The 16,018-nt window shown below is 40.5% G+C and overlaps 1 long non-coding RNA gene across 2 annotated transcripts; it reads right to left on the bottom strand.

Annotated features, from left to right (window-relative positions):
- Positions 1-8,439: 8,439 nt before the first annotated feature.
- On the bottom strand, positions 8,440-10,449 carry LOC148159565 (uncharacterized). 2 transcript variants are annotated; one of them, XR_015762948.1, is made up of 3 exons: positions 8,842-10,449; positions 8,595-8,769; positions 8,440-8,522 (listed from the first exon to the last, which is right to left on the bottom strand). It is a non-coding gene; the product is annotated as an uncharacterized LOC148159565 (long non-coding RNA). The 2 variants fall into 2 exon arrangements; XR_015762947.1 differs by having other exon boundaries at positions 8,440-8,769.
- Positions 10,450-16,018: the final 5,569 nt, after the last annotated feature.

Raw genomic sequence — 16,018 nt, 5'->3', positions numbered from 1 at the left:
GCATTCTTAGTCTTCCAAAAAATATTACAAAAAGTCATCCCGCTAATGTGAAGCCGGTGGTTTGTCCCATCTTGCCTTGTGACCTCAAAGTATCATTCCGCCCTCAACAGTAGGTTTTTAATGGACACCACCAATGAATGGATGTTTGCTAAACTCTTCACAGGGATTGCCATTCATTGAAGCTGTTAAGAGTTGTTTTTACAGCCTCAAACTTCAGCTCTGTCAATGGGATTCGGGTCAGGACTCCGTGCTCTTCGGTTTAAAACATTCTGTCTTTTTCTTTTAAGCAATTTTTATGCTCTGTGCTTCTAGTAATCATTGCTGGAAGACTGAAGACCTTGACCTCAACTAGTTTTTTGATGGAGTAACATTTTGCTCAAAAATGCTTTATTAATCTTCTGATTTTATAATTTATTTGAGCCATACAATAACTCAAGCACCAAAGTACAAAAAACATCTCTACAAAGTTCTACTGTAAATGCTTTCTTTTTTTTCTTAAATCTCAGATAAATTGATGGACTGTATATTCTTTGCTATCCAGTAAGTAGCAACATGTCTTATGTTTTTGCAAATTGCCATCAGTGCATATGCCTGTAAGTCAGGCTTTCACCAGCTGTATTGACAAAAATTTATTGAGCTCATTTGAAAAATAACAGAGAAATGTTGTCCATGTGTTGTAAACTTAACAAACTGACAACCTAGAGAGGGATGTTTTGTGTTTTACCACATCGATCATGTTAAAATTCTGTCAGCATCCAGCAAGAAATTTCTGCTATTAGGGCTGGCCAACCCTCCATGGGGCCCAAAGCGAAATGTGGTTTTGGGGGCCTCTAGTTCTGCTAATAATGTGGACTGGCTGCAATCAGCAGTCCGATTATTAGATCATTCACATACCTGTGTTGAGAACGAGAATCTCAATCGATGAATCATAATTTGTATTGACACACAGAGCATAAAATCAGCCAAGAAAAGCATTCAGACTTTACTTATTTTATTAACTTTCAGCGCTGAAAGGAGACGCTTTACCATTACATCTGAGAAGAGTTTCTAAAGAAGTCTGTGCAGCGTCTGAGGAGAAAGAGGAGGGTAGCTGATTATATGGACTGAAGACACTCCCTGAAATCACACCATGTCTCTGTGGCCTGATAAGTTTCTGTTTTTCTGAGAAATGGGCCTTGGTGTCTAACAGAATCAAAAATGTAACTCTTTACTATGGGCCCTTTGTCTAACAGCGTGTGACTCTTTCTCGGCCTTGGTAAAGCATCTCAACATTCCCCCTGTTGGGCTCTAAAAGAGCCCAAAAAAGGAGAAGACAAACCCTAGAGTAGACACTGTCCCTTCCGGAAAACATCCCCCGAGGCTTTTACAGATCTTGACATACATATCATCATTTCAGGCGTTGATGTTGTCTTTCATTCATGTCATTTCATCTCATTTCATTTCATTTCAATTTTGGGGGTAAAAACGGACAGGGCACCCTTATGCCTCTTTAGGCGGTGGATCGAAACCACAATGTCCCTCTTACAATCTAATGAAGAACATGTAAGGAAATAAAATTGTTAAAGGATGTTAGAGTGTTAAATTTGGAGGAACATAAGTCAACCCACCATGGCATGACTGTTTTTTCTTTTATTTTTTTTGTAGAAGACAATATTTTTGCAGTTTTGTCAGAGCTTCATCATCTGTAATTACACATCCATCATAAAGTCGGACCATGACACTTTCTGGAACCAAATATTATTATTACCTTTATGTTGCTTATTTATTTATTATTTCTTTTTGTTACCTCAGGTCAACGCTATGCCATAGAAGGGTAATGAACTATTAAAGAACAAAGTCTGAAATTTTTAGCTTTTATATGTTTTTGTATTCCAAGTTAAAAAGAATAAATGTTAAATTTTACGAAAATATAAAATGGGTGAAGTGTTAGGATATAATTTTCATCTTTAAAGTAAAAAAGTATTAAAATTATATTCACTAAGTTGTTAGTTAACCAAAATGTAAATTGAATAGAATTGTAGGATGATTATTTAAAAACTTAATAAAATGCAAAAATGAATAAAGTGTTAGGTTAATATTTAAAATGAATAAAATGTAAAATGAATAAAAGGCAGATATTACTTAAAACTTAATAAAGTAAAATTAGAAATGTTAAGGTACTATCTTAAAGTCAATGAAGCGATAATGAGTGATGCGTAAAACAATGTGTTAGTAAGATAATAAACCAAACTTATTATTGAAATTTCAATGTAATATTTAAAGGTTAATGAACTACAAAAAGGATGCAATGTTAAACGAAATGAAATGGTAAGAAAAGCTTAAAAGTCAGTATTGAAAGGCAAAGAACAATGAACACATCCATAAAACAGCAAACCAATGCAATAAATCAGGATCAAGGGCAGCACAGTCAAAATATACTGATATGAATTAACTGTGATGAGGAAACAAGTAAAATTGCTTTCTAAGTAAAATGCAATAATAGTAATAGAATCTAATCATATCAGTCCCTCTATAGCGAGCCCTATCTATGTCAAATCAGTTTCTGCGTGTGCCCAGATGTAGAGCCGGCGCAGCTCGATAGGAAACCCCGACAGTGCCCAGGAGGCTTCAGTGGCGTTTCAGCTTTAACTCGGTCCACCAATCGTGGAAGGCGCCCACAGTCTCACACCCCGGCACACCCAGAAAGGATTGGACTTCATTCTGCAACAGAAAAAACACAACAAAAAGCGAAATCAATGGATTATATAAAGAACATTAAAGTGAATGAAAAAATGTTGTTTTGTCACTAGATACTAGTACTGCCCTTTTACTATACAAAGTTGGAGGTCCACGGTCGTCTTTCAGTTCTGGGAAACCATCTGATAGGCAGGTGGGTTCTATCGGTACCGCTGCCCTTCTCTATGTTGGAAGTGATGCACTGAACAGCCGAGGACCTCAGGCAGGGAACAGCAGCATCCATAGGTGATGAGGAGAGCAAGGAAGGTTCTTTAAGATTCTGCATCATCTGATTAGTACATATAATGTTCTTTTTTTTATTTAAAGGCTGCTCCTTGAAGCTGAAGATCAAGTTTTTTTGTTTTTTTTAGTTTCATACTAAGCCAATAGAGAATCAATATATCAGTAACATCTGTTATTTCAGTTCTCCTCTTAATAATAGCTAAAGAAATGCTTAAAGTCAGTAACACCTTGTACATTTCAACCTTCAAAAATAACTTTGCTTGTTTTAAGTGTTGGCATATTCAGAGGATCAGACAAAATCAGAAACCAAACAAAAAATCATTTAAAAGATCAGATTATGAAATAAATGTGCAAAACTGCCCACAGTTCTGTTTTATCAAAGAAATATCATTTGAAATGTAAATAAGATTTATCCCTAATAGAAACTTTACCAGAAATCTTAAACCATATATTGTCATGTTGGATTTTAGTCTCTTGACCCCACATGCAAGTTTCACACAAGACCGGAAACACTGTTCAGTGAAAGTTTTAATGTTGTTCAATTGTACAATTAAATATGCTCCACAGAATGGTTAGGCGATTCAGCTCAGGATCTGTTGGAGAGGGGAGATGTTAGTGGGGAGCGGAGATGAGAGATCTTGATTGGTTTGGATGAACGGGCTTACTGTCTTTCGGATGGTGGTTGCGTGGAGGGAAAAGCTAGGATCTGTCAGCGTTTCTGAGGACCAATGATGGAGAGGGAAGCGGAGAGCAGCAGGCGGAGATGTTTGGTCTTTGACAGGGGCGATCTTTATGTCCGGGCGTGGTTCTTGGCTTGATCCCGACAGCTCATCGTTTTTTCTGAAAGAAGACACAGAATTACTCGAAGTCTCTTAAAAGCATCTAAAGTATGGCTTCTGGGTAGACTCTGACCAACAAGTGGGACCATCGAGCGATGAGCGACTGTTCCTCAGCTTCTTAAAGGTCCACCAGTCAATCATTCGGAATCAGCTCCCGGTGCGCCAGCCTGTCAGAGCTCTCCTCCGAAGATCCTCTATAGGGAAGACCACTCACACTGACCCGAATCCTAACAGTACCCCTCCCTCAATGACCGCCACCTGGCGGTCTGGACGACCCCGAATCCCTGGAGGCGTGAAATTTCCTAAGAACAGACTCATCTAAAATAAATGACCTAGGAACCCAGGAGCGCTCCTCAGGGCCGTAACCCTCCCAATCCACCAAGTATTGGAGACCCCTGCCTCGACGACGGACATCCAGTATTTTATTAATAGTGTAGGCTGGGCCCCCATCGATGTAACAGGCCGAAGGGGGAGAATTAATAGGTGGACAAAGTGGGGAAGACTTCACAGGCTTGAGCAGGAAACATGAAAAACCGGATGGACCCTGAGAGAAGATGGGAGCTTGAGTCTAACTGCAGAGGGGTTCAGAACAGCCTGGATCTCAAAAGGACCCAAAAACTTGGGAGACAGTTTTTTAGGTGCAGCTTTGAGGGGAATGTCCTTTGCCGAAAGCCAAACCTTCTGACCTGGGCTATAAACAGGCGCTGGTTTTCTTTTTCTATCGGCAAAACGACGGTTCTGGGCCGCGGTCCGATTCAAAGCCGCAGTAGCCTCCCTCCAAATGCGCTGACACTTACGGATATGGTGTTGAACTGAAGTGACAGCGTTCTGAGGCTCGTCTGAAGGGAGGAGAGGAGGTTGATAACCCAGAGAACATTCAAACGGAGACAGACCAGAAGCGGAGGAAATGTGGCAATTATGGGCATACTCAACCCAAGGCAGATGGGAGGACCACGATGAGGGGTTGGAGGCGCACATACAACGTAGCGTAGATTCCATCTCCTGATTCATGCGCTCCGTCTGCCCATTAGTCTGAGGGTGAAAACCAGAAGACAAAGATACTTTAGCCCCGAGCGCACCACAAAAATCTTTCCATACCTTGGAGATGAACTGGGGCCCCCGGTCAGACAAGATTTCCATAGGAATCCCATGGAGCCTGAAAACATGTTTAACAAGCAAGAGAGCAGTTTCCTTAGCAGAGGGCAGTTTTCTAAGGGGCACCAGATGACAGGCCTTGGAGAAACGATCAACAATGGTAAGTATGACTGTGAACCCCTTAGAAGGAGGCAGACCGGTAACAAAATCGAGAGCAACGTGTGACCAAGGACGTCCCGGAACAGGTAAGGGCTGCAAGAGACCGCTGGGAGGTTGATGGTGAGACTTGTTCTTAGCACAGGTATGGCAGGCTAAAACATAATCCTTAACATCCTTGTTTAGGGACGGCCACCAGAAGGAGCGTCTGATTAATGCTGTGGTCCGACTGGTGCCAGGGTGGCCAGAGAAACAAGAAGCATGGGCCCAATGAATTACCCGGGAACGAACAGACAGAGGAACATAAGTGCGGCCCGAAGGACCGGTACCCGGATCAGGATCGGACTGCTGAGCTCTGAGGACCAGGTCGGAGATGTCCCAGGAAACCGCCCCCACAATACATGATCACGGCACTATGGTGTCCACAACAAGGTCACCCTCATCAGAGGAGAATTGCCGAGAGAGGGCGTCAGGTTTCACATTCTTGGAACCTGGTCTGTAAGAAATAAGAAAATTGAATCTCGAAAAAAAAAGAGACCATCTTGACTGTCGAGGATTCAACCTTTTGGCCGTTTGGAGGTAGGACAAGTTTTTATGATCTGTCCACACCACAATGGGAAGCTCAGCCCCCTCCAGCCAATGGCGCCACTCCTCAAAAGCCATTTTAATAGCCAGCAACTCACGATCCCCCACATCATAGTTTCTCTCTGAAGGCGACAGCCGGCGAGAAAAAAAGGCACATGGATGCAGTTTGTGATCAGAGAGTGAGACTTGAGACAAGACCGCTCCAACCCCCGAGTCAGAAGCATCCACCTCCAACGTGAACTGCTGAGAAGGGTCCGGTTGGATCAGAATAGGAGCACTAGCAAACTTCTCCTTCAGAGCTGAAAAGGCCGCATCTGCTTCAGGAGTCCAAGTAAACTGGATCTTGGTGGATGTGAGACTTGTCATGGGGGCTGCAGTTTGACTGTAGTTGCGGATAAACCTCCGATAAAAATTAGCAAACCCCAAAAAACGTTGTAACTGCTTCCGGGAGGAGGGAGTCGGCCAATCCAGAACTGCGCGAATTCTCTCCGGATCCGGCTTCACCTGCCCGCTCTCCAAGATGAAACCCAGGAACGAGATGGAAGGTACATGAAACTCGCACTTCTCCGCTTTAACGTACAAACTGTTTTCTAGGAGGCGTTGCAGGACCAATCTGACATGCTGTTTGTGTTCCGTTATGTTCTTAGAGAAGATCAGGATGTCATCCAGATAAACGAACACAAACCGATCCAGAAAATCACGCAGCACGTCATTAATAAGAGACTGAAAAACCGCTGGAGCGTTCGTCAGACCAAATAGCATGACCAAATATTCAAAATGGCCCAACGGAGTTTTGAACGCGGTTTTCCACTCATCCCCTTCACGGATGCGGACAAGATGGTAAGCATTTCGCAAATCCAATTTAGTGAACACTGTGGCGCCCTGGACCGGTTCAAATGCTGACGTGAGAAGGGGAAGAGGATACTTATTTTTAACTGTGATCTGATTAAGGCATTTGTAGTCAATACATGGTCTGAGAGAACCATCTTTCTTAGATACAAAAAAAAATCCGGCCCCTAACGGAGACGTAGAGGGGCGGATAATGCCTGCGGCCCGTGACTCATTAATATATTTCAGCATACTCTCCCTCTCTGGCTTAGAAATGTTATACAGTCGACTGGAGGGCAGCGGAGCGCCTGGAAGGAGATCAATTGCGCAGTCGTAGGGGCGGTGGAGAGGAAGTGAAAGCGCTTTATTTTTTTTAAACACCATTCTTAAATCATGATATTCAGAGGGCACTTTAGACAGATCCTGGGCGTCATCTTCGTCCTGCGGAGTAGTGTCCAGTTTTGGATTCGTCAAGGCCGACAGCAGGCAGGTTGCATGACAGGTTCTGCTCCATGATTCCACTCTTCCCTCATACCAGTTAAGGTGAGGATTATGTTGTCTCAACCAGGGAATACCCAGCACCAAAGGGCTCTGTGGAGAGGGAAACACATAGAAAGTCAGAAACTCTCGGTGATTGCCTGAAACTAGAAGTTCGATAGGTTTAGTCTGTTGTGAAATTGCTGGCAGAACTCCCCCATCCAGGGCAGAAACTTGGATTGGAGCGGGAAGGGAAATTGTAGGTATATTAAGATTCTTAACCAGTTCTTTATCGATTAGGTTTTGTTCACATCCTGAATCAATTAGTGCCGAGAGGTTAACTGACCTTTGATTGAAGCAAAGAGAGGCAGGAAGAGAAAATCGGGAGATCGAACTGGAACATCCACCCACCAGGACTCCCGTGTTCACTGGTGGGCTTTCCCTTTTAACCGAGCAGGGCATGCCGCGATAAAATGGCCAGAGAGACCGCAGTAAAAGCAGGCTCGAGCTTCTAGCCTTCGTTGCCTTTCTGTGGGGGAAATCTTGGTGCGGCCAATCTGCATGGGTTCCTCGGGAGGAAGAGTGTTCGGTGAGGTTTCCATGGCAACCTCGGAAGTGAAACTGTCTGGAAAAAACACAGGTTTAGATCCCTTCCTCTCTCGGGATCTCCCTCGAAGTCTATTATCAATCTTAATAGCCAAGGATATTAAAGCGTCCAAATTGGGTGGTTCATCCCTGTAGACCAGTTCATCCTTAAGCGTCTCATTTAGAGCCTGAATGAAAGCCCCTTTAAGAGCTTCGTCATTCCACCCAGACGTAGCTGCAAAAATCTATTGCGAATTCAGCTGCAGAACGGGATCCCTGCTTCAAGTTCCAAAGCTGATGCGTGATTTCCGAACTAGACTCTGCATAGCCGAATGTTTGCTTTAATTCACTTAGAAAGGTAACAAATGGTGTTTGAGAAAGAGAGACCAGGTTAAATTTAGCTTCTGCCCATCGCAGGGCTTTCCCCTTCAATAACCCGATCATATACGCCATCTTAGCGGAGTCATCTGGAAAAGAGTCTGGAGCTCTGCAAAAAACGATGGAACATTGCAAGATGAATCCTCCACACTTTCCAATCTCTCCAGAATAGTGATCAGGTGTCGGAAGCGAAATCTCACGGCCCCGGTGCGTCCCAGCTGGGGTTGACTGCATAGGAGACCCCGCACCGGGTGGAGGGGCAGCGGCGGCGGCGGCTTCTGCGCCGGCTGCATTAGGAGGCTGAGGATTTTGGTCCAGTCTATTTGACAGTTCTGAGACTGACGTTCTCAATTGATCCATTATCTGTCCCTGGAAATCCAATAGAGTACGAAGCATGGCGTCGTGAGGAGCTAAGAGTTCAGCTGAGCTCAAAGCGGGTCTTGTGTGAGTACCTGCTGGGTCAACTTGGCTCGATGGTTCTGTCATGTTGGATTTTAGTCTCTTGACCCCACATGCAAGTTTCACACAAGACCGGAAACACTGTTCAGTGAAAGTTTTAATGTTGTTCAATTGTACAATTAAATATGCTCCACAGAATGGTTAGGCGATTCAGCTCAGGATCTGTTGGAGAGGGGAGATGTTAGTGGGGAGCGGAGATGAGAGATCTTGATTGGTTTGGATGAACGGGCTTACTGTCTTTCGGATGGTGGTTGCGTGGAGGGAAAAGCTAGGATCTGTCAGCGTTTCTGAGGACCAATGATGGAGAGGGAAGCGGAGAGCAGCAGGCGGAGATGTTTGGTCTTTGACAGGGGCGATCTTTATGTCCGGGCGTGGTTCTTGGCTTGATCCCGACAGCTCATCGTTTTTTCTGAAAGAAGACACAGAATTACTCGAAGTCTCTTAAAAGCATCTAAAGTATGGCTTCTGGGTAGACTCTGACCAACAAGTGGGACCATCGAGCGATGAGCGACTGTTCCTCAGCTTCTTAAAGGTCCACCAGTCAATCATTCGGAATCAGCTGCCGGTGCGCCAGCCTGTCAGAGCTCTCCTCCGAAGATCCTCTATAGGGAAGACCACTCACACTGACCCGAATCCTAACATATATAAATCTTTTGCTTTTGTTATTTTAATGAGATTCAATCAAATAGTCCTCATTTAACAAGAAGTAACCCTCTATACTAAAAGCTTGTAAAATATCATCAATAGTGTGAAAAGTTAATGATCCGTGTTAAATTAAGATCCCTTGTAATATATTCCATTCATGTAATAAAAGACAGCCCTATTTTGTCTCAGACCAAAAACTGTAAATTATGATTATGAGAAATGTTTAGGCATTGGATCAACAATTACACATAGAACTAGATTCTTTTTTATTCTGTCAATCCTTTTGACCCCCTTTAATCAGTTCCATAATTGCTAATTTGTAAATCCCAAATTAGACCAATTTTTATGTGAATCCTCATATTTTCTTCCCATTTTAAACCCTCAAAGAATGATTAGCCTGTTTTTTTTTTGTTTTTTTTTTACAAGAATAAAGTTAGCCCTGTCACTCCATATTTACTGACTTATTTTATTCTCATCATGATTTTAAATCCCATAAGTTCAACAATTTTAACCTTTGAACAATTTGTTCTCTTGAAACCCTTCTATAAAATATTTGTTTAACTGAATTACACTCCTTTGTAGTGTTGATCATATTTATCAATGTTTTTGGCAGTTTTGGGGAGAAATTTGATACAACTAGATTTATTAAATTATATAATGTTCAGGTTAGACCTTTCTGCATGACTTGGTTAAACAAATTATTTTGAATTATAGCATGAGAGAAGCAGCAATCAAACAATTTAAAATCTTGACATCATTGTTAATTTCAATGTATTCAATTCAGAATATTCAGTATTACTTTAGAAACTCATTTGATTAAAACATTTGTGAATTTTGATTTAACCTCTTCTATATTTTGCTGAGGCCCAAAACTGAAACATTTCTCAATATATTAGATTAACTCAGAATTTGCTTGAATAGAGTAATTCCATGCATCTCCCCCTGTTTCTGTATCGGAACACTGTTTAATGTTTCGGTACAGAAACTCCTAAGAAATCATTTAGCCCAAATTTGCTTTCATTGCTAACTGTAACAGTTGGATGTAATTTAACCAGGGTGTTTACACCTCTGTGAAAGAATTTAACAGTTGATTGAAAAAATGTGCAGTAAACCCATAATTTGGTTGAGTAATTTTCAGAAGAGTAGATTTTCCTAAGATTTGAAATGGATTCCAACTAAATTTAAGTCATAACTTGAAATAATAGTCCTTATATTTGTAGCCACTGTAATTTGAGGCAACTAGAACTTAGACCAAGTGTGGTTGGATGTGCTTTTGTAAATCAGGAAATTAACAATTTTTACCGTACTTTTATCCTGTTTCAATTGTTGTCCTGGTGGAGGAGAGAAACACATTAGCCAGATGTTGGACAATCAGAGTTATAATCATTCAGGCAAACGATATTTCTGCAAACTGCAGAGAGTTCTAACACCCTGCTGCACCGTTAAACTTATTCTGGGGATCAAATAGCAGAGATCAGAGTGCAAAGGCAGTAGATAATGAAGTTGCTGTAAATAAACTCAAGGTGAGAAAAAGTGGCATCACACAATTCAAAAATTCTAGAAAAACCATTAAGAGCTACAAGGTTTTGTTGGCAGCCATTTTGTCTCCAACCTGTAGACTGAGGGAAATCCCAGGACCAACCATGGCAACAAACAGGACCGCCTCTGAATCTCAGTCCAACTTTACATGTGATGTTCCATTTGCCCCATCAGAATCTGTCCAGGGCAGCACTGAGTCCCGCTGTGCAGAAAAATCTGGACAAAGTATGTGGCCCCCCTTGTGTGGGAGAGACGGAGAGATACAGCAGATGAATCATTGTTTTCAAACCTCCGTCTCACGTCGGGCAGAAGCTGTTGGTCTTTTCTGCCATAGGAGACCCTCAGAAATGACGCCTGGGTCTCGTCCTTTAGCCAGGTGTTTCCTCAGAGATCACAGTCAAACATCCAATGCGAGTTCCTGCAAGCTGCAATCTGCCTTCAGGTGACAACAGGAAAAATCAATCCAACCTCACTGACCTCTGTAGAAGGTGTAAGAATCGTCCAGTAGGTCTTTGCTCTCAGACAGCAGTCCAGCAGAAGATGGCACAATTCATGTGTAGAAAGTGCAAATGTCCAAGTCAGCGTGGCTTAAGAACAGCGGAGGCCCCTACAAAAACCCGGCCCCTACAGTCCGTCAGACCACAGGAAGCAGAACTGCTAGAGTAAAACACAAAGTAAATTAAGAAAATAAAAGTGTATGCCACCTTTTGCTCACATAATTATAAATTAAATGTCTTTTCTGTAGCTTGTGATGTAGATGAAGAGTTTTTTTTTTTTTTTTGTTTCAGCCAGGCTCAGGGTCACTGGAGCTGCTCAGATAAGGGCCACTGCCTCAGTCTCTGAGCTCCAAAGAGAAAGAGAAATAGAAATGCGTTAAGATGATTCACCCTCAGATGTTTCAGAATTAACCGATTGTGGAATCAACTCCTATCAAAATTTAAACTCAAAAATTATTAATAATTTAAACCAAATTTAGTATTTCAGCTACATACACTTTTCAGAAATTGGTTATTCAAATGCATATCTAAAATAATTAAGTTAATAGTGTCCAATTTTACACAAAAGTATCCTTGTGAAATTGCCACGCTTTAAGACAACTAGTTAAATTTCCTTAATAATTTAGGTCAAAAAGAGAACTGTAATCAAATATTCTTTATACCATTAATAAAAATATTACCATTATCCTGATATTTTTCAAAACAGCTGAGTGTTGTATTTATTTATGTATAGTTTTCTTTTTAGAATTTAAAAAGTTCACATTTTATCTGAATTTTTTGCCCATGTCCCCTTAGGGGCTCTGTAGAAGTTTATAGTACTTTTAAACAAAATTTTCTTAATGATAACAATTACATCCAACTGTAACTTTATATGATTAAAATTAGAGGTGATGCAGGAAATTCATGAATATTTAAATAAACATGGCATAGATATTGATTGAAGCCATTCGGTTTTACATTACCCATTTTAATTTAGTAAGATCTTCTATATGACTCTGTATTTCAGTCATGCAGGAAGGCACTGTAAGAGCTCATTAAATAATCTCACAATATACCAATGTCAAATGAATAAATTCATAATTGACCATATCTATAAACCGACTAGGAATTAGAGTCTATTTCTTCTTCACCCCCTGTTGATATAATTTTAAAATTTGAAAGCAATTTTGCATGTTACTATTCTCCAAAACTAAAATATTCCAGGGTGTCACAAGTTTTCCAAATCTTCTGTCTAGAATTGAAAGTAGACTATGAGATGTTCTAAATGTAAAGATTTATCAGAAATGTTTTATGTTTATCATTTATCGTTTCCCCTTTTGTTTTCTTATGTAAATAGAAAACAAACAAAATATTGTTCAGAGACTCTTTTTTGTACATATGTCCAAAATGTCCAACTGAAACTGTACTGCAAAGGCCAAAAGTTTTATTTTTTGAAAGAGTTCAGATCAGAATTTGGATTGCTTTCCTAAAAAGCAGTGTCATTGTTCTGTGTGAACCGACAAAAGAAAAATTTATCAATTTAGGCAGGAGAGTAAAAAATGTAGACAAAAATTATGCAGTACTGTAAGATGTCTTTGCGTTTCAAATCAAATATTTTGTTGGACTTGAATTTATGTATCAATTCAATCAAAATTTAAGGCACACAAATGTTGTGAGCCAGTTGTTGTCCAATCAGTTTGTTTTTACATAATCAATTATTATCATATCCACTTTAAAAGTTTCATCATGTCCAAGACACGCATGTGTTTCGAAATCAAGAGTTAGTTCCGTTAGTAAATTAGTTAGTTACTTGGTTTGTTATTAGGAAAAAAATAAAAACAACAATAATGTCAATACAAATGAAAAGAAAAGAAAAAAAAAAGTGAAACCAAATGAAACAGTCTCGTAATAAATGACATCTGGTTTTAAACCAAAGCTGAAATGTGATTATTCCTTTTCCAACATATTATTTCCCATTTTGAAGTAAGGTAACCGAATTATCTACTGTAGATTTAGAATCATAAATTGTCTTTGAGACAAGAATATTTTGTAATGAACCGTAATTGAATCTGGAGCTGTTTCATAATCACCCTTTTAATCAAACACCTACTCATATTTATTTACCAATCCTGTTCCCTCTTTAGACATTTTAAGGTGACCAAGTTTCACATAAAAAGAAATCCTGTTTTGATAAGATAATGAGGGAGACAAATATTGATTAGTCCATGATAAAGTTCAACTCTGCTATAAACCTCAGTTTCTCAAGTTTCATTAAGTTTAAATTTTAAGCAAAAATTTCTAGAATTTCAACACATTTCAACACATTAGATGTCACTTTATTTTGTTGACAATTTTACCTGTTATGTAATTTCATTCATCCTTCATACAGTTAATTTTACCACATGTGAATATAGTGAATTGTGCAGGATTAATTTAGTTTCAATAAGTTTTCATTTACCATCATTTATTCCTTCCAGCCAATATTTTCCCAAAGGCTGTCTGTTTAACAGGTCGCCTCCTTTCTGCACCAGGTATTCTAGCCCCCTTTTTTTTTTTTTTTTTTTGTTTCTCTCGTATTTTGACATTCGTCATCCTCTGGCAAATAAGTTATTAATGCTTCTATTTGCTCACCGAGCGCAATCCATGGCCCGATGCCCCACTTTGGATCATATTTTTCCTTTTCAAGTTCACCCTCCATCTGTTTAGGTTCAAAATTTAGGCTCAAAAATCACCTCTTCTCTCTTTTCTCTCTTTTTTTTTTATTTCAGTTTTGCTCGCACGGCGGCGAGGAAATCAAACCCAGCAGAAAATCAAACCCAGCAAGCAAAATCAAAAACCTCCCACAGATTATAATTTCCCAATGTTGACCATGGTTTTAAAACACATTGCAATAAACATAAAGTAGTACATTTAAACACATAACGTCTGCTCAGCGGCAGAAGCTTACACACACAGCTGACAGACACACAGAAATGGATCCACGCTTTACAGCTCCTATTTTTGTCCTCTTTTAACACTGAAAACTTAACGAGGATCAGATCGCGATCAACCTTTATTTTATTCTCTTTATTTACGTTTTCCTATGGTGGACTTCTTTCACCGCATTTTAGCGTTTCTTAAGAAAGTCACAGATTGGCTAACGCGTTCTTTTCCGAGGGCAGTACTCCCCGAGGATAAAACCGACAAAACCTAGTCTTTCCCTTCCCCGCGTCCGGCAGAAGGGGGGGACGACCATTTCCCACTGCAAAAGCCAATCGACCTTTTACTTTAACTTTTAACTTTAACTTTAACATTAACTTTAACTGTAACATTAACTTTGACTCTTAACAACTTAATTTTAACCTTACTCCTATGAACAACTCAAAAGCCTTTAGACAAACCGATCAAAAGCAGTACGAACAACAGCTGACAAGGAACAATGATTGACAACTTAAGACGACTCAGTAAGAAGCAGACAAACCTGGGAAATAGTACAGACAACGGCTGATAACTGAAATTTATACAGACCTGAGAAACTGTTAGAATATGTTCTCATCTTAACTTGTCTTTGAGTTATTCTGTGTTATGTGTTCATGTTTTCTAATTTACTTTGAAAGGTAAAGCTGCAAGTTCTGTATCCTGTCACTTTGTTTATGTGCATGTTGTACTGCTGTTGTCCACCAGGGGGCAATGAGAGTGAGTTCTTGTGTAAAGGCAGCACTGTTCTAACAAGAGAAGTAGAGATGAAGTTAACCGAAGGCTGAACGTTAGTGTAACCCCTCTGGGTTCCCAGAACCATAACAAATGTAAGGTATCTAAATGCATTTATTAAAAAAGGATATAATTCTCGGTTCTTGGGTTAAAAGACTGAAGAAAATAAAGAGTTGATTTAAAAAGACAATAGTTGAAGTAGAATGTGTTAAAATGTGTTCTGTCACTTTAAGAAAGAACCATACTGTGTAGTTTGTCTGTGAAGACAGGTCAGCGGAGAGTGTGAGAGACTAGAGTGCTGGGTATTTTCTGGGTTGTTCTGCCCAAGATCGAATTTTATTGGGTGATTGCACTTTTCCTGAATTTGGATTGACTGAGGGGCGGGACGAGCGGGAGTGCCGCAAAAGAAAGAAAAAAAAAAAAGAAACTGGACGTTTTGTGTGTGAGCTGGTTTGGTGAGCTGGTTTGGTGGACCAGGCTGTGCACCTGGTCCAGGTGCACAGCCAAGGTGTGCACCTGGACCAGGGGATTGCTGGAGGAGCGAGGTTGGAGCGAGCGGTGAGCTGGACGCTGGAGGTTTGGAACTGGAGCGGTGGAGAGGGACAGACCCGCTAGACCTGCACGGGGCCCGCCGTTTGGAGCTAGCTGCGCTTTCCCCGCCTTTGAGAAAGGCACGGAGCAACAAGCTGCTAGAGGAGGTTTGACTTATCTGGACCTTTGCTAAACCTTGGTTGGTGCATCGAGGACCTTGGTGAGTCGTCGGTATCAGGCCTGCAACGGGGTAATGACTATAAGGCCGGCTTTCATTTTTGTTAATTTTTGTGGGCCCACTTATTAAAACTTGTATTTTCTTTTGTGTATTTTGGGGAAGTCTAATGGACTTTAACATGTTTGGGACTGACTAAAATAAGTTCAGTAAAGGAATATTTAAAGGTTTGAACATACGGGGAAAGACCCTATTCATAACCAGGTGTCTGAGCCTGTGATTTTCATTTGTATGTTTACTTTTTGAAGTTGGAGTGTTAAATAAAGGGTTTACGTTCATTAAGGTTCATTATTGGAGGGTCAAGTGGGAAGTAGTCGAACCCAGAGCGCTATATCCAACATAGATATAAGAGAGCGCTACATTAGCAATAAAGTGAACACAGCTATCTAACGAAAAGAAGTGTGATTCATTTTAAAGATGAGTACTGAACAAGAAAACCCAACAGGTTATGGGCCAAGGCATCGCACGGGAGGACGATGGGACAGACTAGTTTTCAACGGAGACGAAAACAACTACGAACTTTGGGAGGTAAAGTTCCTCGC

The sequence above is a fragment of the Poecilia mexicana genome, unplaced genomic scaffold, assembly GCF_051168715.1.
Source record: "Poecilia mexicana isolate PSO_F unplaced genomic scaffold, ASM5116871v1 scaffold_5, whole genome shotgun sequence".
NCBI classification, from domain to species: domain Eukaryota; kingdom Metazoa; phylum Chordata; class Actinopteri; order Cyprinodontiformes; family Poeciliidae; genus Poecilia; species Poecilia mexicana.
The sequence above is the reverse complement of the archived record's forward strand: the minus strand, read 5'-3'. Positions and strand labels throughout refer to the sequence as shown.